This window comes from Anopheles gambiae, chromosome 2 (assembly GCF_943734735.2).
Source record: "Anopheles gambiae chromosome 2, idAnoGambNW_F1_1, whole genome shotgun sequence".
Classification (NCBI taxonomy): domain Eukaryota; kingdom Metazoa; phylum Arthropoda; class Insecta; order Diptera; family Culicidae; genus Anopheles; species Anopheles gambiae.
In genome coordinates this window covers 77,226,590-77,249,967 of record NC_064601.1, presented here as the reverse complement: position 1 = coordinate 77,249,967, position 23,378 = coordinate 77,226,590, and the positions used below count along the sequence as shown (strand labels likewise).

General features: G+C 42.7%; 1 pseudogene; it reads left to right on the top strand.

Moving 5' to 3' along the window:
* The first annotated feature begins 3,003 nt into the window (after window positions 1-3,003).
* On the top strand, window positions 3,004-11,536 carry LOC133390985 (uncharacterized; annotated as a pseudogene).
* Window positions 11,537-23,378: the final 11,842 nt, after the last annotated feature.

Below are 23,378 nucleotides of genomic sequence, written 5' to 3'. Positions count from 1 at the left end.
TCTATGTTTGTTCTCTCTCTCTTGTATACAACACTGCTTGTACGCAACTCTACACAAGGGTCTGCGCCAGGGGGACGGGCTTGCCTGTCTCCTATTCAACTTGGCGCTAGAGAGGGCCATCCGCGACTCGAGGGTGGAGACTACGGGAACCATCTTCTATAAGTCAACCCAGATCCTGGCATACGCTGATGATATAGACATCATTGGTCTGCGGCTCTCCTATGTAGCAGAAGCCTACCAAGGGATCGAGCAGGCGGCAGAGAACCTCGGATTGCAGATAAACGAGGCAAAGACCAAACTGATGGTGGCAACATCAGCGGACCTACCAATAAATAATCCGAATCTACGTAGACGTTATGTACAGATAGGTGAACGCACTTTTGAAGTCGTCCCAGAATTCACCTATCTTGGGTCAAAGGTCAGCAACGACAACAGTATGGAAGTTGAGTTGCGCGCAAGGATGCTGGCTGCCAACCGGTCATTCTATAGCCTGAAAAAGCAGTTCACCTCAAAGAACCTGTCGCGACGGACGAAGCTGGGACCATATAGTACCTATATAGTACCAGTACTCACATACGCCTCTGAGACATGGACACTGTCCAAATCTGACGAAACCCTCTTAGCCGCGTTCGAGAGGAAGATGCTCAGAAGGATACTTGGCCCCGTATGTGTGGAAGGACAATGGAGGAGCCGCTATAATGACGAGCTATACGAGATGTACGGCGACCTCACTGTCATACAGCGTATTAAGCTCGCCAGGCTCCGGTGGGTTGGACATGTTGTACGCATGGAAACGTACGACCCAGCCCGTAAAGTCTTTTTAGGCCGTCCACAAGGACAGAGGAGGCGTGGTAGGCCCAAATTGAGGTGGCAAGATGGCGCGGAGGCGTCCGCCATTAAGGCCGGGATAACGGACTGGCAGACGAAGGCGCGAGACCGTGAGCGTTTTCGGACACTCCTGAGGCAGGCCAAGACCGCAAAGCGGTTGTAGCGCCGGATAAGTAAGTAAGTAAGTAAGTTATTCGTGAAGGCATGCATAAATAGCAGTACTAAAACTTACACCTTATTGCTGTTTTCGTGCTACTTAAACTGTGTTAACACTGTCCTTTTTCCTGTATTCTTCGAGGTTTCTAGAGAGAAAAACTGTTAGTGCTCGTTAGAGCGTATCCTTTTGAGTCTTTGTTCAATTGACATGCGGGAGGCCGCCTATTGAACATAACTTTTGTATTCAATAGGAACGGTTGAAAAGGCTGTATTGCCCGTAATTCCAAAATAACTTTAATTGCTTTTCGTGTTAATCTTCAAGTTCGTTTAAGGTGTTAATAAAGGATATTATTGGAATTATAGTAAGCCGCATTTGGGTTAGGAGTAATTTAATCATAGTAACCTATGAATTTGTGTAGTTATAAGTTTTTGTATGAAATACAATTCATTCTGTTTCTAACCGTACACCAAGCTGGTTGACTTCACTACTTCCAATAGATATAACCTATAGATAAATCACCTAAAGGTTCAATGGAGTCACCTTTTTTGTTAAATATGGTGTTGGTGTTTTCTATTATTTCTGAAAACGGGGCAATTATTAATTCATTTTATAAAAAGCATAGACCTAAAAATAGTTGTTCTTAAATATTTCCTAATTCCACAAAACTAATTATTTTGTGTTTTTGTCTCGCCTTTTCATGTGAAAACAATGTATAAAGTAGCAGTACTTCTGGTGATGGTTTTAACTTGCCTAGCATCTATCCAATTAACAACGATTTATTTGAAGATGACGGTGAGTTAGATAATACTAACCCTTTATCAGGTATTTTTCAGACACGGATAGTGATCACGAGGATACCGATCGCTGCAGTGATTATGAAGAAATAACAGCGTGTTGGGAGGATGCCTGAGCCTTCATGGATAAATTATCACCCATCGAAGGCATGAGAACATGGGTTATTGTGATAAACGTGCCGCGAACGACGCTCAATTTACTTTTAGCGGCCTGGTCGGTTTGAAAGTACAAACAATCTCATGTGGTGAATTTTGGTACCAGGGGATAGATAGAGACGGTCCTAAGCAACTATTTTCGGTAAGTGGTTATGGCTGTGGTAAGTGGCTTATAGCAATAAACTCTAAATTTGTATTTATTGGATTGTACAGTTTTATTCTTCTTCTTCTTCTTCTTCTTCTTCTTTGGCTCAATAACCGTTGTCGGTCAAGGCCTGCCTGTACCACTTGTGAGCTTGGCTTTCAGTGACTAATTGATTTCCCCCCATAGCAGGATAGTCAGTCCTACGTATGGCGGCACGGTCCATTTGGGGATTGAACCCATGACAGGCATGTTGTTAAGTCGTACGAGTTGACGACTGTACTACGAGACCGGCTCAAACAGTTGTCACAGTTTATTAGTTTATTTTAATTTATCTCTCTTACAGAAATGCCATTCCTGAGCACGATACTTTAGAAATACAAATGTCGATCGACGAGTTTTCCCCTATTTAAGAGCTCAACTAAGCAATTATGGCTAATTCTTATATGGGTGGAAAGTTTGCCCTAGGCTCTGGTAACGCTTGTCACGTTTTTTTTGCGGACAAACTAAACCGGGGCTGGAGGAAGAGTTCTTAGGGACACTAGTGGAGTAGTTTAATAGACTCCAAGAAACAGGCGGTTCGCCGACAAAGTGATACGCTTATTACCGAGCGTATTTGCAGCCGATTCTCCAGCGCGGGCATTTGCTAAAAGTAAGCAAAGCACTATCATTTATGAAATTCTGAATATCTATATGTTTTATGTAGTGTTTATTTCCAGGTACAGTATACTTCAATTCAGCACATGGGTGCTTCAAGTGTACCTGTACACCTCAACTCGGAGCACAAAAATATTTTTGAATTCGTTGACGCCGATTCGTGAATTCGTGGATCGCAACTGCGTACGGACGCCGGCTTTAAAGGACGAGTAGACAAAGAGCACCACAAACCATGGCGAACATCCTTAGAAAAATTGAATAGTTTTAATATGATCGACGGTGTTCCCTACGAAGGTCCGAATCAATTTGATCGCGGGGTGACCCTAAAGCTTGTTCTAGGGTTATATGAGGGAATTTTCGAAAATTTTGAAAAGTGGTCTTCCCGACAAAAGAAAGTCGTGAATAATGTTTTGATAAAGACACGGCTTCCTTCGGAAGTGAATCGCCTTGTGCGATCCTTCCGCTGTCGCCATTTTTGGAAGGCCACCGAATTTCGGTCCTTTCTTCTTCAAATTAGTATTGCGGTCTTGAAGGATTTTATGTCTTCTGATGCATTCAATCACTTCTTGTGCTACTTTTGCAGTGTGACGATTTTTAATTCAACGGAACATAAGCATCTTTGGCCTCTTACGGAAAAGTTCTTATACAACTTTGTAAATAACTTTCCGCAGTATTATGGTCGAGCCCATATGACCAGCAACGTCCACAATCTCCTGCACGTGGCAGGAGACGTTAACATGTTTGGAGCGGTTCCTGAATATTCCGCATATCGGTATGAGAATTATCTTCAAATTGTACGCCGATATTGTGAGATCGGGCACGCATGTAGTAACACAGGTAATCGGCCGTATGCAAGAAATTGCATCAGTGCAAGTGGCTACCAATCGTGTTACTCAAACATACCCCCGGTTGAAAGGTAATGGTGCCGGTATACACATAACCGCCGATTTTGTCCTACTGTCAAACTTTAAGGATTAATGGTTTTTAACCACCGAAAATGGCATTATAAAATTTTTAGAAGCGAAGAAGATTTCTCCGCTGCTGTACACCGCAATTGTAATCCAGTATGAAACCGGGACGAAACCGTTTAGAGTAATGATGGGAAAAGTTGGCAAAAATCCGGAGTCGACTCAGATCCGACTCCGATAAATTCGGAATCGACTCCGGAAGGTAGGTCCGCGCTGCAATATCCGGAGTCGTTCGGAATCGTCCGGAGCCGTACGGAGTCGCCCGGAGTCGAAGTCGTTCGGAGTTGTCGGAGTCGTTCGGAGTCGTCGCTGACCTTCACCACCGAGCATTGCCCTCCGATAATTCCGCCTACCATGTCCTCCTATCCCCCCTTCCAACCATCCCTCAGTAATTCTTGCCACGATTCCTCCCTGTGGGAATTTTCTTCATCTCATCCTATTACCTCTCCGAGAAATTTCCCCGCCTGCTCCTACCAATCCTCTGAGAACTCCTTCCTATCCCCGAGGAATTTTCCCTACCCCGTCTGACTCCCCTCTCCAGAAAGATTTCCCTATCTCCTTAGACCCCCTCCCCCTTCACTCGTATATTTTCCATCTAGTTTTTCCGTTGCTTCTTATGAGATATTCAACGAGTCCTAAGTGCTAGCCACTTCAAGTGCTTCAATAGACGCCCCTTTTAGTATGATATATTTCTCGTTTTCAATTAAAACTTTTTATTTCGTCTCCAACAGCTCCTCCATCTCTCTTTATCTCTCCGCTTTGGTAGCCGGTAGAGATTTCCGTTGCATGTACTGTGGGAAGGTCGAGGTCGCTACACTGTTTTATATTACACGAGCTGAGCAGTTCAGCGTGAGCCGTCGATATGAACTCCATCCGGCTGCGTTCGTTCGCGTCTATACTGTAAGGTGAACGTTTTCGCGTAACCGTGAACGAGGCTCGGGAATTAGTGGAAAAGCGGATTCATGTGGGTTTGGTGGACGTTTTTATCACGTAGGTACTGCAGCCTTCATCAGACCAAGTGCGGTGCTACCGCTGAATAGACAGAGGCCACACATCGGGAGACTGTTGGGGAATAGAACTCTCCCGATGTTGTTTCCAGTGCGGTGGCCAAGGGTCGCTTTGTGGAGACACGCAGTGATAACGCCGTCTTAACACTAGAACCGCCGATGGGACTTTTTTGTCCCATCGCATTCGAGAAAGGTGTGTTATTCCGCTTGCCATCGTAACAACTCATTGAAATTTTCTGACTTTTATTTATTTTTAACGATCTTTTGAATGCACATATAAACAAAATTGTATCTCATATGGTACAGTAGAGCGCCGTTTATCTGGGTACCTTTTATCCGGTTGTCCGTTTATCCGTGCTGTTGAAAAATGACAGTTCAATACATATATGACATTGCGTGCAGAGGAGGATATTTGAAATAACGGTTAAAAGAGCATTTTCTCATAACAAAATAAGTTATAATTCATGGCACATTTCAAATATTCTCATTGAAAAACATGAACCTTATAAAACTGGCTAGGTTTTACTGAAACATACTATTAATTTCTAAACCAAACCAGGATTTTGTGATAAAATAAATACTTTGACTCATTATCCGTGTTATTCGACTATCCGTGCGAGGTCGAGCCCCGAAGAGCCCGGATAATCGGCGCTCCACTGTAATTAAAAAAACTCATTTTCAACCTAAAACCGCCATATGGGACATTTTTGTCCCATAGGCAAAATTGATTGTGATGGCTGGCATCCCTGCTGTCAACGAGTGACGGGTGTGCTTCTGCAAGTCTGGCAGCACTGGCGTGTACGCGTTTTCGTGAGAAGGCATGTCAATACGAAAAGAACAATAAAAGTGCGCGAAAGTATTCAACTACATACGTGCTTTTACTCTTGCTTACTACGTGCTTATGTTTTCGCTTTATTCAATTGGCTAGTCTATAAAAGCATTCTACCGTACACTCTAGCGCAATTTTATTAGTAGCACTGGTTCGTCCGAAGCGTCCCTTATAAACATTTATTATACCTAATTATGAAGTTTATTAATTATTTTGCCGCATGAAACCCTTAGGAAATAATAAACATGTCTAAATATGTACACATACCGAATTGGACAAAATTGTCCCATATGGCAGTTTTAGTAAGGTTGAAAAGTCCGGCGGTTCTAGTGTTAAGAGGCTGGATCTGGGCTTTGCTGAGGTGTTGTGGTCTGTCGAAGTACCAGCAAGTACGTGAGTTTTATCGAAAAGCTGCCAGAGGGTGTCAGCACGCGGATATTCCCTCAGTGGAATATCCTGTGTCGGTTCGACCCTTCCGGTTAGAATGACAAAGAATGACCCCTGGACTCACCATGATAGTTGGGCTACCATCGGTCGATGTTCAGGGGTTGTTAGTGTCCTGGTGGAAGGTATGCGACGGCAGATTGGTGTCAAACCAGTTAGTTGGCTGGATGGCCTACTGTGAGAAAACCTCACGAATGTTCGTCTACGTGGTACAACTCGTTTTCTTTCCCGAAAATTAGAAAATTTTTGCTGGTTCAGGAAATAAATGCGACTCGTTCAAATGTGCGTTTGCTACTGTATATTCAATACGATGATCGCCGTCTTCACCGCTACGTTCGGGATTCCATCTAACTCTGGCGCCTTGCAGTTTGCCATCTGGCTTGCTTGGCATGACGACACGATATCCTGCCTCGAACGCATTCTATTCTGCAATGTCGATCGGCACCAGGAACATGTTTCGCTTGTCACCTGCTGCTGCTTGTTCCTGAGGCAAAGCAGGAGGGGAGACCACCAGAAGGTGTTGCGGGTCTTGATGCAAGTAGGTGACCCATTGCATCGTCTCGTCGCAGGCTTTGAGCATAGTCGCGATCATACCCGCCTGACTCGTAGCGCGTTGAACGAAGTTCACGGCGAACAAGCGTCTCCAGGAATGCACGGCGCAGAAAACTGCTGCTGGTGTTGTCTCCCGAACGTCGCTGCTGCTACTCCCACGGTGTATATGAATTAACTATGTAGCGCATTAATCTCGTGCAGTCCTAGCGGCTTCACCATTCCACAATGGGCATTTGCCGGGATGAAATTCAAAAAATCAACTTTCTAATAGCGCAATTCCAAATAAAAGGTTTTAATACTAAGGGTTAAACTAAGAAAAATACCAAATATGAGCTCTTTATCTTTTCTGGTTCTGTAGAAAAGTCCTCTCAAAGTCGAGACTTGTTAAAAAAACGCAGAAAAATTTTCACTTTTTTGGAAAACTTTGAACCTTTGTAACTTTTTCAAATATGAACTGATTTTGATAAATTTACGCTTTTAAAAAAGGATATTTAGTCAGCTTTATAAATACATAAAAAATTTTGAGTTAAATTAATTTTATGTAAAAATATACGATAATAACTGAAAAAACTTCCCGAAAATTTTCATCATTTTAATTTTTGACTTGATGCCATTATGGAAGTGGCGTAGAGTGGCGTTGTCTCATATATGTCACATAATAGTGTAATATATATACTATCAATCTTTGAAGAAATATTCTGCGAAAGTTTGCAAACGCGAATTTTATTGACGTTTTTTCACATCAACTTTTTCTAAAAACAGACACATGCGTAACTAGGCGGCTCCATAGGTGCCTAGTGTAGCGTATTTAGTGTATTCTACAATAATATATTCTACGTGCTTTTGATTACCTTTTATTTCCATTACGAAGCTGTGTATCTTAGTTTCAGCTCTTGTACTTATCTAATATGTAAATTTCTATTCTAACCTAACTTTATTATTAAATATAATGAAGCAAATAAGAACCGAATACCTTTTGGTCCTGCTCCAGATTATAGACGGATGTAAGGAAAATAATTCTAAAATTATACGCATAACGGGAAAATTTTATGAATGCAACAGCATCTATTGGCGTTTTGGGAGAAGAAACTCCCAAAAGTCATGACAAACTAAATATATAGGATAGAGCAGTAGCGGGTTTACAGTCTCGGGGGCCCTAAGCAGTAAGAGTTGTTGAGGCCCCTTTGTACATGATTACCGGGGGTACTCGACATCCGTCTTTGATTATGTAACATTTTAACTTAAATTTTGTTGCTTCCGGGGGGGGGGGGGGGTGCTTATGGTTCGTCTAGCGCGGGGCCCCAACGTCCATAACCCACGGGGCCCTCCTTGCTAATACAGTGCCATATTCTATCAACTGTTATGGAATATGTACTAAAGATTCCGGGGCCCCTCATTGACGGGGCCCCCCGCAATTGCTTACTTTGCTTACCGTTAAATACGCCACTGGGATAGAGGGGAGTATGCTAAAAAGAATATTTTGCAAGAAAGAAAATGCATCCAGAAGGACATTTTGTATAATGAGCTGTATTCCTCTGATTCGTTAACCAGTTCAATATCAGTAGCTACACGCACCAAAACAAAGAAAGAGTTTAACTTTACAAATGAAGTAAATACTTTGTTTATAGCTATCGTTGAATTTTGGAAAGTTGTAAAACCAAGAACATCGGATTTTTAGTTTTATTACCCCTTCTGAAGGCAGTACAGGACTTGGAAAAGTATTGGATGAATATTCATAGACAAACAATATGGGCTGCTTTTCATTACGAATTTAGTACCTGCTCTATCTAATTATTTAAATGCATTTATTCGTGTCTTTAGAAATGTGAAATATACATCAGAAGCTTGTAATAGCATCCACCTAAGTTGTGTATGTAAAATTTTAATATTCGCACTACCTGTGAGTAAAAGTGATGAGCATTAGCTACAAATGTCCTATACAAAGTAGAAAATATTATCTTATTCAAAATTATTATGTTTTGCTCATATATTATGGAACATTACAGTATATTTTAAAATGGTTTATACTATAAGAAACAACAATTACAAGAAAAAAAACACACAAAATTAAAATACAAAAGCAAAGATCCCTTAAAACACTATTTTATGAAGCGCCACCTGGTGGTATGGATGCGAACTACATATAAAATGTTATTTACTATCATCAACACTTTACTACAAACGATAAAAACTAACAATTTCTGCAAAAATAATTTTATCCCGAAATTTGTTCTAAACTGCCCATTGTGCATTCCGTGTATCTCGTTCCCACGGTTGCAAGTCCAGTAACTTCCCCACTTACCAAACCAAACCACTCACATCGCTGCACCACACACGCTGAAACGGCAACTCACCGGTAGCTACTACCGCTACCGTTTTGCAGCTGCTCCTTCACCGACGGGGACGGCCACCCCAGCTCTATAGTACCAACAGGGGCGCCGACTAGCACCATCACGGAGTAACGCTGATATCGGGCAAGACGGGTCGGAGCAATAATGCAATACTCCAGCAGCCGAGTATCCACCACCAAATCCATTGACCAGAAGCAGCAGCAGCAGTGTCAACGAACCGTGATCAGCAAAACATGACGGATGATCGGCAATCACCGAGCGCGGGTAGATAAGGGTAGCGATCACGCCTTCTCGCCAAAGGAAGTACAGGGCTTACGTGGATCGGATCTTCTTTGACCATCAGCTTCTTCGACCGGAGAGTGTCACCACACCGACATATTCCCCCCAGTGGAATATCCCGAGTCGTTTCGACCTCTCCGGAAATATAAAGGGACCCGGGACCCCTGAACTGTCCAAAGTTGGTGTCGCTCAGGCTTATCAGATGCGAGTACAAGCGAGCGAACGCGCTGTGTATGTGATGGTGGTAGTAGCGCGTACGATAGGCAGATAAGTAAATTAGAATAGAGCATTCTCTATGGTTCTAAGCGCCTAGTATCCGAGCGTACTAGGTAGTGCATGCAGCAGGAATGCGGTACACTATTAAAAAGGATCGCGTTCGATCCTCGAATAAATATTTTTCCCTTCGTCCTCATCAGGACATTTTTCGACTAAGGGTAGGAATTTCCTAATAAAAACCTAGTATGCACTACACAGAATTAGAAACATAATTTAGCGTTAGAGATAGGTGTCCAGGGCGCGGTAGTAGAGGATCGCGTTCGATCCTAATATATTTTTCGCCTCGCCTAAGGAAGAATATTTTTCCTAGAAAAGGATGTTATCCATCGCTAGAAAGACACGCTGTAAAATCATCCCTTTCCTAACTGAAAATAAACAAAATGAGCTAAGCAAGAGAAACGAAACGCAATATATTATTTCACTCCCGAAACGATATAATCTTCGAAAGCTTATTGATCCGCTATTGGACCCCTCCAGTGGTAATCCTCGGCGGACACCAGTAGGCAGAAAGGCGAAGTCGAATCCGATCTCTACTCGCTCACTCTCTACTCCTTGAGCTTCTCCTCTTGAGTGTTTCTGCGGTAAAGGTTCCCCTTCCATCTGCATAGCCCCCCGAAAGCCTGGGGAAACTAGCTGGAAGGCAGCCGCTGTGAGGCGCGAACTTTTGCCAAAGGGATGTCGAAGGCGGAGTTCCTGGCGATGTTAGTGAAGCGGGGCTTAGTTCGAATTGCTGTTCGTCTCCACGGCGGACCCAGGCACCAGCTACTTTCGCGGCTGGTCGGTGTGGCGGAGAGGTCGGGCAACAGTTGGGTTACCATCGGTTGGGTATTTGCAGCCCGAGTGGGGCACTTCGTTTGTTGTTGGTGCCACGGTACACTTGTGCTCATAGCCTATGTCCGTGGTGCGTGCGTTGTTATGTTGCATTTGCAGGGAGATAAAAGCTGGAAGGTGCCAAGCTGATGCTTTGTGAATTACCCTTTCCCCTCTTCCTAGTTCTCGTTTTCAGTCCTCCGACTATCCTATCCCGATTTTTCCTACCACCCCTCTGAGAATTCCCACCTATCCGCGAAGAAATTTTCCCATCCCGTCTGCCTCTCTTTCCTAGGGAATTTTCCCCATCTCCTCCTCACACCCCCCCCCCCTCTCCCAACCAGTTTTTCCGTTGCTTCTTCTGAGCTATTCAACAAGACCTTAGCGCTAGCCACTTCAAGTGCTTCAATAGACGCACCCCTGTAGTGCGATTTCTTTCTCGTTTTTAATTTAAAAAAATTATTTCGTCTTCAACAATTTTGGGTGAGTCGAATTTTTTAACGTTTATCGCGTCATTTATAACCTCAACCACTTAACGCTGTATTAATAGTGCAGCTCCTTCATCTCTGCTGTGGTAGCCGGTCGAGATTTCCATTCCATGTACCGGGGGGACGGTCGAGGTCGCTACACCGTTTTGGACGAGCTGACCTCCACCACCGAGCTTTGACCTCCGATAATTCCGCCTACGATCTCCTCTTATCCCCCCTTCCAACCATCCCTCAGTAATTCCTGCCACGATTCCTCCCTGTGGCAATTTTCTTCATCTCATCCTATTACCTCTCCGAGAAATTTCCCCGCCTGCTCCTACCAATCCTCTGAGAACTCCTTCCTATCCCCGAGGAATTTTCCCTACCCCGTCTGACTCCCCTCTCCAGAAAGATTTCCCTATCTCCTCAGACCACCTACCCCTTCACTCGTATATTTTCCATCTAGTCTTTTTTCGTTGCTTCTTATGAGCTATGCAACAAGTCCTTAGTGCTAGCGGAGTCTCCGGACTCCGGACGACTCCGGTCGACTCCGGACGACTCCGAACGACTCCGACTCCGGGCGGATCTAGTGGTTCCATTTTGCCGGAGTCGGCGCTCCATACAGCATATCACTAGTTTAGAGTGTCGGTAGACGACAAACTTTTATCGTCTACCGACCTACACATCTATGAAATAGAAGAAAATGGTCCGTTCAGGTCGGTGAAAATACCACATTATGCGATCAAGTGCAAATTTGTTGCACTTCGCCTACCCTTCAAACATCCCGATCAGCAAATATCCTCCAGTATAATCTCCTGAACCATACTTTTCAATAAAATAACTATATCATATTTCATGTAACCCTGAACTGTAACATATTTCATGTAACCCGTCGCTAACTGTCCCGTTTTCTGATTATATTTTTTATTAATTCATTGTTGCTTATATTTTAAGTTCTATTCCTTTTCTTTTTTAAATTATTTGATCGCATACGATGTTGTTAAGCGAAATAAGCGAAATGATACCAAATCTAACGCGGCACTGTTCGGTAGGTTTTTACTAAGTTTTATTTACGATTAAATTCCTTGCGTGTGCTCTGTTCTCGATCTCCCAGCGAACACACTCTCACACACCGTTTCGGCTTGTGGTTTTACAGTTAAAAACCGCGGTAATCTATCAGAGCGCAGATTGCGTCACTCGGTGGTTGTCAGCTGCCATGATGTTGTTGTTGTTGGAATAGTTTAGAGAGGCTTTGGCTCCAACGGAGTTCTTTTGCCTCTTTGTGAGAAAAAAAACTAGACTATTACATTTGATGGTAAAGATTTGGAAGCTTTAGAAATTTTAGAAGATGTTCCTGTTTCTGTGGATTGGCTGATAATATTGAGTCTATGTTAAAGTCAAGATTGCAAGTATTTCGAAGTTGTGTGTAGCCGTGGCATTCTGTTAAAAGGTGGAATATTGTTATGATGGTCCCGCAGAATTGGCAGAGAGGAGGGCTGGATCGTTCAATGAGATGGCTGTGGATCAGTCTAGTATGGCCTATTCTTACTCGAGTAAGGATCTTCTGGTCTCGATGTTTTACTACTGATGGCCATGGTGAAGTTGTTGTTTTCACTAGACAAAGGAAGTTGTTCTTGGTTTTAAACCATTCCTTTTCCCATGCTGCTCTTATTATTATGTTAATAAAAAATATTGCGTCTCTCTTAGGCAGTGAGGTGTTGAAGGTAGATGTTTTTCTTCTGCCTTTGATGGCGAGGCGGTCGGCGATCTCGTAGCCTTTGAGTTCGGTGTGGCCAAGTATCCAGCAGATTGTAAGTTGCTGGTCTTGATTGATGTGCGGACTAGTGAGCTGGTAGAGCTTTTGGATGTTTGGGTCTCTACAAGACCCATGCTCTAGTGCTGAGAGGACACTCACGCTGTCGGTGAAGATGACATTCTCCAGATCAGAGCGCAGGGAATCTTCTACTGCTTGGATAAGTGCAATTGTTTCAGCAGTACAGATGGAAGTGTGATCCGGTAGTTTTGATGCAATTTTGTCAATCGGTGAATAAATCCCGAAACCTGCCGCTGCTCCATCGACGGATCCATTGGTGTAAATGTGGTTGTGTTGAGAGTATTTGTTGTTGATATGTTTTTGGGCTATTGTGCTATTGCAACCTTCTTTTAGGATGTGCTTGAAATGCCAGTCTATGTTACGGGGGTTCATGGTACCACGGCCGCGTGCCGAGGTGTAAAAGTTTGGTGATATCCGGGATATTGCTTGGATGTTCTTTTCCTTTATTCGTGTTGCTGTTGCGGCTAATTTAGCTGTGATGATGTGGTGGCTAAGAGGAAGAAGTCCGCTCTCACTTAGCATAGAGACGATCGGACTGGTTCGGAAGGCGCCTATGGCATATCTGAGTACGGTATGGTAGATGGGGCTTATTTCTTTTTCAAACTGTTTCTTTTTCATTGATACTATTTCTACTCCGTGCAGTAGTTTTGGAAGCAATCAGTGATTTATTAGGAAAATAAGTGTATCTTTTGAAACTTTGTGAGTTCTGTGGTGAATATATAAAGGTACAAACGCTCAAAGGACATAATCCGGGCTCTGAGCTGACCACACAATCTCCCCACGATTATACGAATAAACGCTCTCTTCTATTTCACCAACCTTAGAGAACAGCCGGTCTCGTAGTACGGTCGTCAACTCGTACGACTTAACAACATGCCCGTCATGGGTTCAATCCCCAAATAGACCGCGTCACCATACGTAGGACTGACTATCCTGCTATGGGGGGAAATCAATTAGTCACTGAAAGCCAAGCCCACATGTGGTACAGGCAGGCCTTGACCGACAACGGTTGTTGAGCCAAAGAAGAAGAAGAAGAAGACAACAGATGTGATTAAAACCGCTACAAACTCATCATCCGAAACCCTACTTGGAAAACCCCCAAAGTTCCTATACTGAGCATTTTGAAGAGGTTTATTTTCTTAATGGCTGATTTTTTTACCTGTTTAATGTTGACTTGAAATTTGAGTTTTTGGTCTATTGTAATACCGAGTATCCTTGCTTTTTTGCAGTCTGGAATTTGTTTCTAATTCAAGCAAGGTGATGCGGTTTGTTGCAGATATGCAGTATGTTGCTTTTTTCAGCAGCGATGTCATAACCAATGTTCTTTGGCCATTCCCATAGGATGTGAGTCCCTGTTGCACATTGTATCGCTCAACTCCATTATCTGCATTGCTAGAGATCAGAACGATATCATCAGTAATAAATTCGACACAAGCCGGAATTTTGGTAGTTCTTGTTTAGTTCTATTTCGTCTCAAGCGTTGAACCCCAATCATCGTTCAGTGGCCAAACGTCACATGAATCGCGCCCCGCATTGGGGTGCCATAAGCCCCCTATACACTGTTGTGCATATCTGTCATAACCCTTGTGACAAGATGATGGAATGTGACATCTCCCTGGTTTAAGACAGCACGTAGGGCTGGAACCGCGCTGGTAGGCGAATTGTGCGACCATGTGATGACCGTTGTCGTACTGGAATCTGACTCGGTGCCGGTTGAGCTGCCGTAACCCCTGTTGCCGGTCGTTGGGAAGTAGCCTCCGAATCAGCTTGAGTGTCAGGGCCTCGATCCAGTTTGGGAAGGTTGAACTCATCGAGTAGTACATCCAGTGATAGTTGATCTTGACGTCCTTCATCGATATCACCTTCGTCTGATGTAGATTCGTGTCGAGCTCGAAGTTGGTTTAGGTGCGATCTGATGAGTATTCCTTTTTGATCTAAAAATACATTGTAATTAACTGTACCAACCCGTTCAATTACTCGATCCGATTCCCAATGCCAAGAGTTCCCCTTGTATACTTTTGCGTATACATTGTCGTTGGGACAAAATTGTCGCTTCTGCTTGTTGTGCTGCGGTTTGTCTGTTTCAGGACTCTTGTAAGGACGCAGTAGGTCGAGTGTAGTCCGCATGTTCCAAGAAAACATCATTTCTCTTGCTGTTCTTTGTCCTATTGTAGCGTTTGGTGTCGACCGATACGATGCCAAGAATGTGTCCAATGTTTCCTGCATAGGCTCTCCCTTGTTAATTTTCTTTAGGGCTCTCTTCATGGTGTCTACAAACCGTTCCACTTGTCCATTCGATTGTGGATGATAGGGAGCGGTTCGTATGTGAAGGATGCCGTTGGACTTGCAGAAATTATTGAATTCATCTCCCGTGAATGCCCTCGCATTGTCGGAGACAATCACATTCGGTAATCCAAACCGCGCAAAGCAACCTCTAAGGAATTGTATTGTGACCGTCGCTGTTGTGGTTGATGTTGTGTAGATTTCTGGCCAACGAGAATAAGCATCAACTACGAGGAAAAAGTATTGACCTTGAAATGGTCCAGCATAGTCTATATGGACCCTTTGCCACGGACCAGTTGGTGTTGGCCAAGACTCTGGTGGAGCGTGTGGTGGAGATTTAGATGCTGATGCACAACTCTTACACTGTTTTACTTCATCCTCAATCTGCTTGTCAATGTTGGGCCAGTAAACAATACTTCTTGCGAGACTTTTCATTCTGACAATGCCTGGATGCCCTTGATGTAGCATTTTCAGAACACGCTTTTGGAAGACTGATGGTATAACCACGCGTTCTCCAAACAGAATGCATCCTTGAGTTAGAGTCAGCCCTTCTTTGCGTTGATAGAAAGCTGAATCTCCTGGATGTTCGCATTCTTTTGCGCTAGTTGGCCAAGTTGAGCTAGTTGAGTATGTATTCAATGATACGGTTTAACATTTCATCGTGTTGTGTGGCTTTAGCGATCATATTTGATGTGATTGGCATTTTGTCGGCCGAATCTTGCAGAACAGCTGTCATCTCCTCTTCCAATTGCACTGATGCAATTATGTACTCCTCTTCTACCTTGTTTGCTGTATTGATGAGTCTGGAGAGGAAATCAGCATAGCCAAATTTTGTTGTTGAAATGTATCGCAGTTCGAAATCATAACACATTAGTGTTAATCCAAACCGCTGCTATCTGTTCGATGTGTGTGTTGGGATGCCTTTATGCGAGCCGAAAATGCGAAGTAGCGGTTGGTGATCTGTTTCCAACCCAAACCGTCTGCCAAGAATCATGCGGTGAAATTTAGTCACTGCATAAACCAGAGCCAATGCTTCTTTGTCAATTTGACCATATTTTTGTTCCGCTGGTGTTAATGATCGTGATGCGTGCTGAATTATCTTTTCACTGTTGTCAGGGAACCTGTGTCTAATTGTAGCACCGATACCACTGTTGGATGCGTCTGCGGCTACAATTATTTCTAGCTCTGGATTGAAGTGTGTAAGCATAAGGTCTGACTGTAGAAGCTCTTTGAATCGATCAAACGATTTTTGGCAGTTGTCGTTCCAGTTCCATGATACATTTTGTTTCAGCAGTTCATCTAGTGGTTTGCGCAATGTATGCATTTCCCGAATGAATCTTGCATAGTAATTCACTGCTCCTAGAAATGATCGTAGCTCTGATATGTTCTTCGGAACTGGCATCTTTGCTATGGCTGCTACTTTCTCCGGATCTGTAGACACACCTTTCCCGCTGATAATATGGCCTAGGTATTTGACTTGTGTCATTCGAAATTTGCATTTCTCTGCCTTCAATTTGAACCCGTACTCTTGGATTTTTGTTAGTGTTTGTTCCAAGTTTCTGTCATGCTCTATACGTGTTCGTCCAAATACCAAAATATCATCAAGGAAGGATTGGGCACCTTCTAAGTCGCTGAGCATGTTGTCAACTACCTTTTGGAAGGCCCCTGGAGCTGATTTTACGCCTGGTGGGAGACGCTTGTACTTGAACAGTCCTTTGTGTGTGTTTATTGTGAGGACTTTTTGTGATTGTTCTTCCACCTCGATCTGCAAATAGGCGTCGGATAAGTCAATTGTACTGAAATATTGACTTCCTGCTAGTTTAGCAATGATCTCATCTGGTGTGGGTAGCGGATATTTGTTTGCTTCTAGCCTTTCATTCAACCCTGTCGAATAGTCTGCACATATGCGTACTACAGGATCGCCGTCAGCATCTGTTTGCGCCTTTCGCACAACCACGATTGGTGCAGCCCAGTCTGAATATTCGATTGGCTCGATTACATTCAAACGTTGAAGTCTTAGCAACTCCTTCTCTACCAGTCTTTGTGAGTGATACGGAACTGGTCGCTTGGGTTTGAAAACAGGAGTCGCTCCGTCTACCAAAAACAGTTTTACCTTTGTTTTGATGCATCGTCCCAATCCATCTTCAAATAAAGTTGGAAATTTTCCTACCAGGTTGTTAATGGTGGTAGTTTCTGATGGTCCGGTAACTTGTTTACAATATTCATTGATTGGAATATCAAATAGACCGAACGCTTCCATTAGTTCGCTACCTAATACATTGAATCCAAGCACCGGCGTTACGTAACATGTACCGGTTACCGTTATGTCTCGAAAAGAGATATCGCAGGAAAATTCGGACACTAAGGGGAGAGGTTTACCTGAGGCGGTTTTGACTTGCAATGCCGTTGCATGTGTTTCGGGGTTGCCAAGAAGGGTTAGTGTGTCCTTTGATACAATTGTGTAATTTGAACCACAATCTAGCTGCAGTTCGATACTATTGTTGTTGATGTGAACTTCCACGTATTTGCGTCTAGCAACAACGCCTTCTTTGTTTACCACAAAAACTCCTCTCTGCTGTCCCTCTTTTTAGCTTTGTTTTTGTTGAAAGGTTTCTTACCGTTTTGTGTAGCTGACTGTGATGATGACGGTGTTGAATTTGTGTTGTCACCTGCGTTGGATTGTTTTGAAAAACAGGCACAATAGCCCTCCTTGTGGCCTACACGATTGCATTGTTGACACTGATGTTTTGAAAATGGACAATCGCGAACGTAGTGCATCTGACCGCATTGTCAGCAAGGAGTACGGGGTGTTTTCTGATCCGGCTTCGGAAAGTGTTGTTGACGATTGTTTACCTTAGCAGTAACTGCGTACACCGATGGTTTCGAGTTTGACTGGTGCTCGATTATGGAAGTGTCTGTTTTCAGATTAATGAGTCGCTGGTACTCATCAATCGGATTCTGCAAGGTGATGGGTGCGTCTGCTGATTCGTTCTCGATCCGGGAGAGCAGCCTAGCTCGAACATCCGCGTAGCTATGACCCTTGAGACCGCAAATAAAAACTAAGCATTTGAATTGGTCGATTTTCATGTTTTTAAAATCAAAATCTTCGCAAGCACGGTTTACTTTCCCTCCGTATGTGATGATATCCTCTGCGTCTGATTTGATAAGCTGCAAGCATTGGTATCTTTTGTTAAAGATGGAAGTCTGCTTTTTTTTTTATAAAAATATTTATTACATGTGTTTATTTACTTAACATTATTTACAATAGACAACAGGAAAGGACATCTAAATCAATCACAGGATCATTGTTTCCAATGATGTGGATAATATAGTTTGAAAATATGCGAAGTATTTCACTACAAGTTGCTGCACTTAAACCACTTAACTCAGGGACGTGTAGATCTTCGTAAGATAGTTGTCTGTTGGGACTGATATCGTTAAGACGTCTTTGTAAAACTGCCCATGCTGGTTTTGATCGGTGACACACCGAGAACTTATGTTTGATTGTTTCATCCATTGGGCAGTGTGGGCATGTTGGTGATGTAATGCGGTGATGACGAAAAAGATCGGCACAATTTTTTATTTTATTGTTCACCAGTAGATAAAGGTATGATCTTTGTTCGGAATTTAGCTTTCGACTGCTTATGTTATGCCAGACCCTGCGCCAATTTCTTGTTGGTGTCTCCGAACATACTTTGGGATTTGGTAGAGACTTTGTTATCTTTTTTGTCAGACTTTTTGTCGTTATTATGGTATCCAATCCAATTGGTATACCCACCATATGTTTTTTTACAGTTTTTAGGCATGGATAGCTGCTTGGGACATTTGCTTCATTTACGTTATTAATTATCTCGGAGCTTACGCAAAGGCTGTCTCTGTGTGTTATATATCGGTTACATAGCAGTGCTGGAACTTTTATGGCTGGAATGTGAAGGTTTAGTCCTCCACGCAGTTTTGGAAGAGCAAGTTGTTGTAGAGGAACTCTAGTACATCCACTTCCACTCCAGAGTAATAAGCCTATAAGTGACGTTATTTTTGCTATGTCCATTTCTCGAGCACCACACACCGAGGCTGTAAACCAAACCTTGGGCAATATGAATGTATTAAACAGCGTGATTTTTTGGCATAGATTAAGGTTTCTTCTTCTGTGGTACCACACCATCCACCTGAATTTTTCTATGACTATGTCCCAATTGTTGCTCATTGCTTCACGGATGTTATTGGTGAATAGAATGCCGAGAAGTCGTAGTCGTTCTACCGTACGAAGCCATGGTGTTTCTATTGTGTTATTGGTGGTGATGTGTCCTATGTCTAGTGCTGTTGTTTTTTCCATACTTAGCATTGCACCAGAATAGTACCCGAATGTTTCTATTGTTTGTCGCACTAGCTCGATTTTGTTAAGGGAGGTGGAAATTACCGATATATCGTCAGCATAAGCATTGATCAGGTCATTCTGATTGTTACAAAGGCCTTCGAGTGTGGTGAGGAGCGGGTGAAGATACAAAACAAACAACATCATTGACAAGGGATCACCCTGCCTTACGGATCGTTGGATAGGAAACGATGGGGAGAGGTGTCCATTTACTAGTAACCGTGATGAGGATTGATTTCCAATATACGTTAAAAGTTCTATTAATCTTGCGTTGAATCCCAAGGAGGCCATCGTTGTCCAAAGGAACCTCCTATCTACACGATCAAATGCTTGAGTGAGATCGAAAGAGACGAGTTTGCCCCTGATTCTCTTTCTCTTGAAGTCTATTATTTTCTCTTTGATAGCAAGAACAGCTTCGAAAATATTATGCGGTTTGTTACTACATTTTTGTGATGGTGAAATGATGTGCCATGTTTCAATTATTCCCTGCATACGTATTTTAAGCATTCTTGAGAGAAGTTTGTAGTCAAAATTTAATAAAGAAATTGGACGAAAATTTGAGAGGCCCGCTGTGCTTCCTTTCTTTTGCACCAACACAATAATTCCATCCACGAAGCAGCTAGGTATATTGCCTTCAAGAGCATCATTCAGCACGTATGTTAGTTCTCGAGATATTATATCGAAAGTGCGAATATAAAACTCCTTTGGAATCCCATCGGGACCAGGAGATTTACGTGAAGCAGATTTTTTTATTGCAAAGAGGACTTCTTGCCTGTTAAAATCATTCATGCAACTCCTGTTTTCAACACAATCGTCTGGTATTACTTGACTGCTGGAGAAATTGTTACTTGGTGTTTCCGTGTGTTGTACTGATTGGTTATTTTGAGTGTCAGGTGTCCTCTCAGCGTATAATTCAGAATATTTTCTGTACATGTAGATATTAATCTCCTCCACTGATTCTAAGCTTATGCCTTCGCCTGTTTGGAAACTGGTTATAATATTTTGTCTCTTCCTCCGCTCCTGCAGATGAAATGTGGAGACACTTTCTCCATCAATAAATGTTTCATTTATACGTGTAAAATGATGCGAAAAACGTCTTTGTAGAGCAAGCATTTTTCCTTTCAATAAATTTATATTCTTTAGTTCAGCTGGTTGTTGTAAATATTTTTCGTAGGATGAACTTAGCTGTTTTTGAAGAACATTTTGATGCAAGCGAAAGTCATTGTATTTTTCATTAGTTTTCCATCGAAAAAAAGATTTTATTTTGGGTTTGGCACATTCTACCCACCATTTTATCCATGTGTTGTAAAATCTCTTTTGCCTTGTCCATCTTTCCCATTGAATTTTAAATTCTTTTAGGACTTCGTTAGAAAGTATGTGAGCACGAAGTTGCCAATATCCGTTTCTGCGCAGAGCTGGAGGAATCGGGAGGGTGAGACGGATTGTTAGTGCCTTGTGATCTGAGAAGGAGACTACTTGCATATTTGTCGTTCTAAGTTTTGTGCTAAGAGTTTTGGTTACATAGCAACGATCGATGCGCGATCCCGATCCACGAGCTATAAAAGAGAACTCTACAGAGTTTCCTCTCAGCACCTCCCAGCTATCGCATAATCCTAGACTGTTAATGACGTTCCGGAGCGCAAGACTTACATCCCCTCCACTCGTAGCGTCCTTTGATTTTAATACGCAATTAAAATCACCCGCGAGAATTACAGGCTCTTGTGCGTTTCGCAGGTAGAACGGCAATGTGTGGCTGAAAAATGTTTCTCGCTCTGCTCTCCGTTGACTGCCTGACGGAGCGTAGATATTGCAGAGCGTACCAGTGTTCTCGAGTCGGATGGAGATTAGACGAGAATCTAAGCTGCGCTCTACGTGAGAGTATTTAAGCTGTTCGCGTAACGCAATTGCAGTGCCTCTCGTGGTATCGTTTACATTTGTCACGACATTATAGCCAGGGATTGTTAAGTTTGTTTGATATACTTCTTGCATGAATATAATGTCTAATTCATTGGTTCGTATAAATGTCTGCAAGGCGTCTATTTTTGTTTTGTTGGATATGGTATTCAAGTTTACTGAACCAATGTTATAACTACATTCATTAGCCATTTATAATTGAGTTTTTTTTAAACATATATATATATATTGTAAAACCTCGAATTGTACTAATTTGAACTAAACGTTGAACTTATAAAAGGCACAAAATAGCAAGGCAGAAGAATTAACAGAAGGCTGAAGGTGTTGTCAGTACAACGATCCGTAAACGAATGATCTTTATTTTGACATTCAGATTATCGCACAGTTGTCACGGAGATGGTCATATTCTGATCCGGCATATTGGGCACTATGGTCTTATCAGGGGTCAAATCTCCAGGATATTACAGCTCGGCTATCCTGACAAACAAATTGACCTCAATTTGAGCGGCTTACTGTAGAAATCTTCAATACTTATTGAACAGAGCTGGCATGAGAATAACTCACATACTTTCAATCACAACTGCTTTTCTGACCAACATCTCCTCCGGAAGTCTTGCTGAAGTTTACGGAAGTTACAGCCAAGCATAAGGACGATGATGATATCGAAAGGTGTTGATCCGGAATGATGTCGTCATATGATGCGTAAAGTTGGGTCAATTTCAAGGTGGGTGTCAATTTCAATCACAACTGCTTTTCTGACCAACATCTCCTCCGGAAGTCTTACTGAAGTTTACGGAAGTTACAGCCAAGCATGAGGACGATGCTGATATCGAAAAGAACTGATCCTGAATGATGTCGTCATGTGATGCGTGCGGTTGAATCAATCTCATAGTGGGTGTAAGTACTGCTGCCGCTGATCGGCATCTCCTCCAGAAGTCTTGCTGACGTTTACAGAAGTTACAGCCAAGTATAAGGACAATGACGATCAGAATGAACCTGAATACTGAACGACACCACGATGATTGTTGTTCAACAGCTCAGCATGCTACAACTGATGCCACAGCACTCGAACATGACGCGGCGGTAGAGGGTGGTAGCGGGGTCAATCCATAAAGTGGCGGAAGGCAATACACACGATAAATCGGAGGCGATGACAACACGGCATGCGGTGCACATGCAATAACAGAAGTGATGCGCGAAGTTTTTCCAGTATTCCAAGTATGAGCGATGATGAAAGAATAGCCAGCGGCCGTATTCATACTAAATGGCGGCGCCGCCATTGTCGTGCAACATGAACAAGATGGCGGCCACACAAAATGCAAATGCTGGATGGCTGGTGTTTATGCGGTTGCAGGGATCGAGATCGTTGCGGCTGGTGAATCTGGCGTAATCTGGTCTAGCCATGAGGCAAAGTTGCCTAAACATCGAATTTGCTGCCTATACCGGCAAGCACACACAGAAGCTTCTCGTTTTTGCGCATTGCAATGGCAGATGGTAGCGTCATCTCACACACAAACAAACAAACTCTTCGATACACAATCTTGTGCCGTGCTGGATTGGATAGAAAAACAGGTGCAGGCGATAAGACGTATCCCACTTCTGAGATGTAAAACCTCGAATTGTACTAATTTGAACTAAACGTTGAACTTATAAAAGGCACAAAATAGCAAGGCAGAAGAATTAACAGAAGGCTGAAGGTGTTGTCAGTACAACGATCCGTAAACGAATGATCTTTATTTTGACATTCAGATTATCGCACAGTTGTCACGGTGATGGTCATATTCTGATCCGGCATATTGAGCACTATGGTCTTATCAGGGGTCAAATCTCCAGGATATTACAATATATATATATATATCAGTGGATTTACATATGCAACTCCTGTTTTCAACACAATCGTCTGGTATTACTTGACTGCTGGAGAAATTGTTACTTGGTGTTTCCGTGTGTTGTACTGATTGGTTATTTTGAGTGTCAGGTGTCCTCTCAGCGTATAATTCAGAATATTTTCTGTACATGTAGATATTAATCTCCTCCACTGATTCTAAGCTTATGCCTTCGCCTGTTTGGAAACTGGTTATAATATTTTGTCTCTTCCTCCGCTCCTGCAGATGAAATGTGGAGACACTTTCTCCATCAATAAATGTTTCATTTATACGTGTAAAATGATGCGAAAAACGTCTTTGTAGAGCAAGCATTTTTCCTTTCAATAAATTTATATTCTTTAGTTCAGCTGGTTGTTGTAAATATTTTTCGTA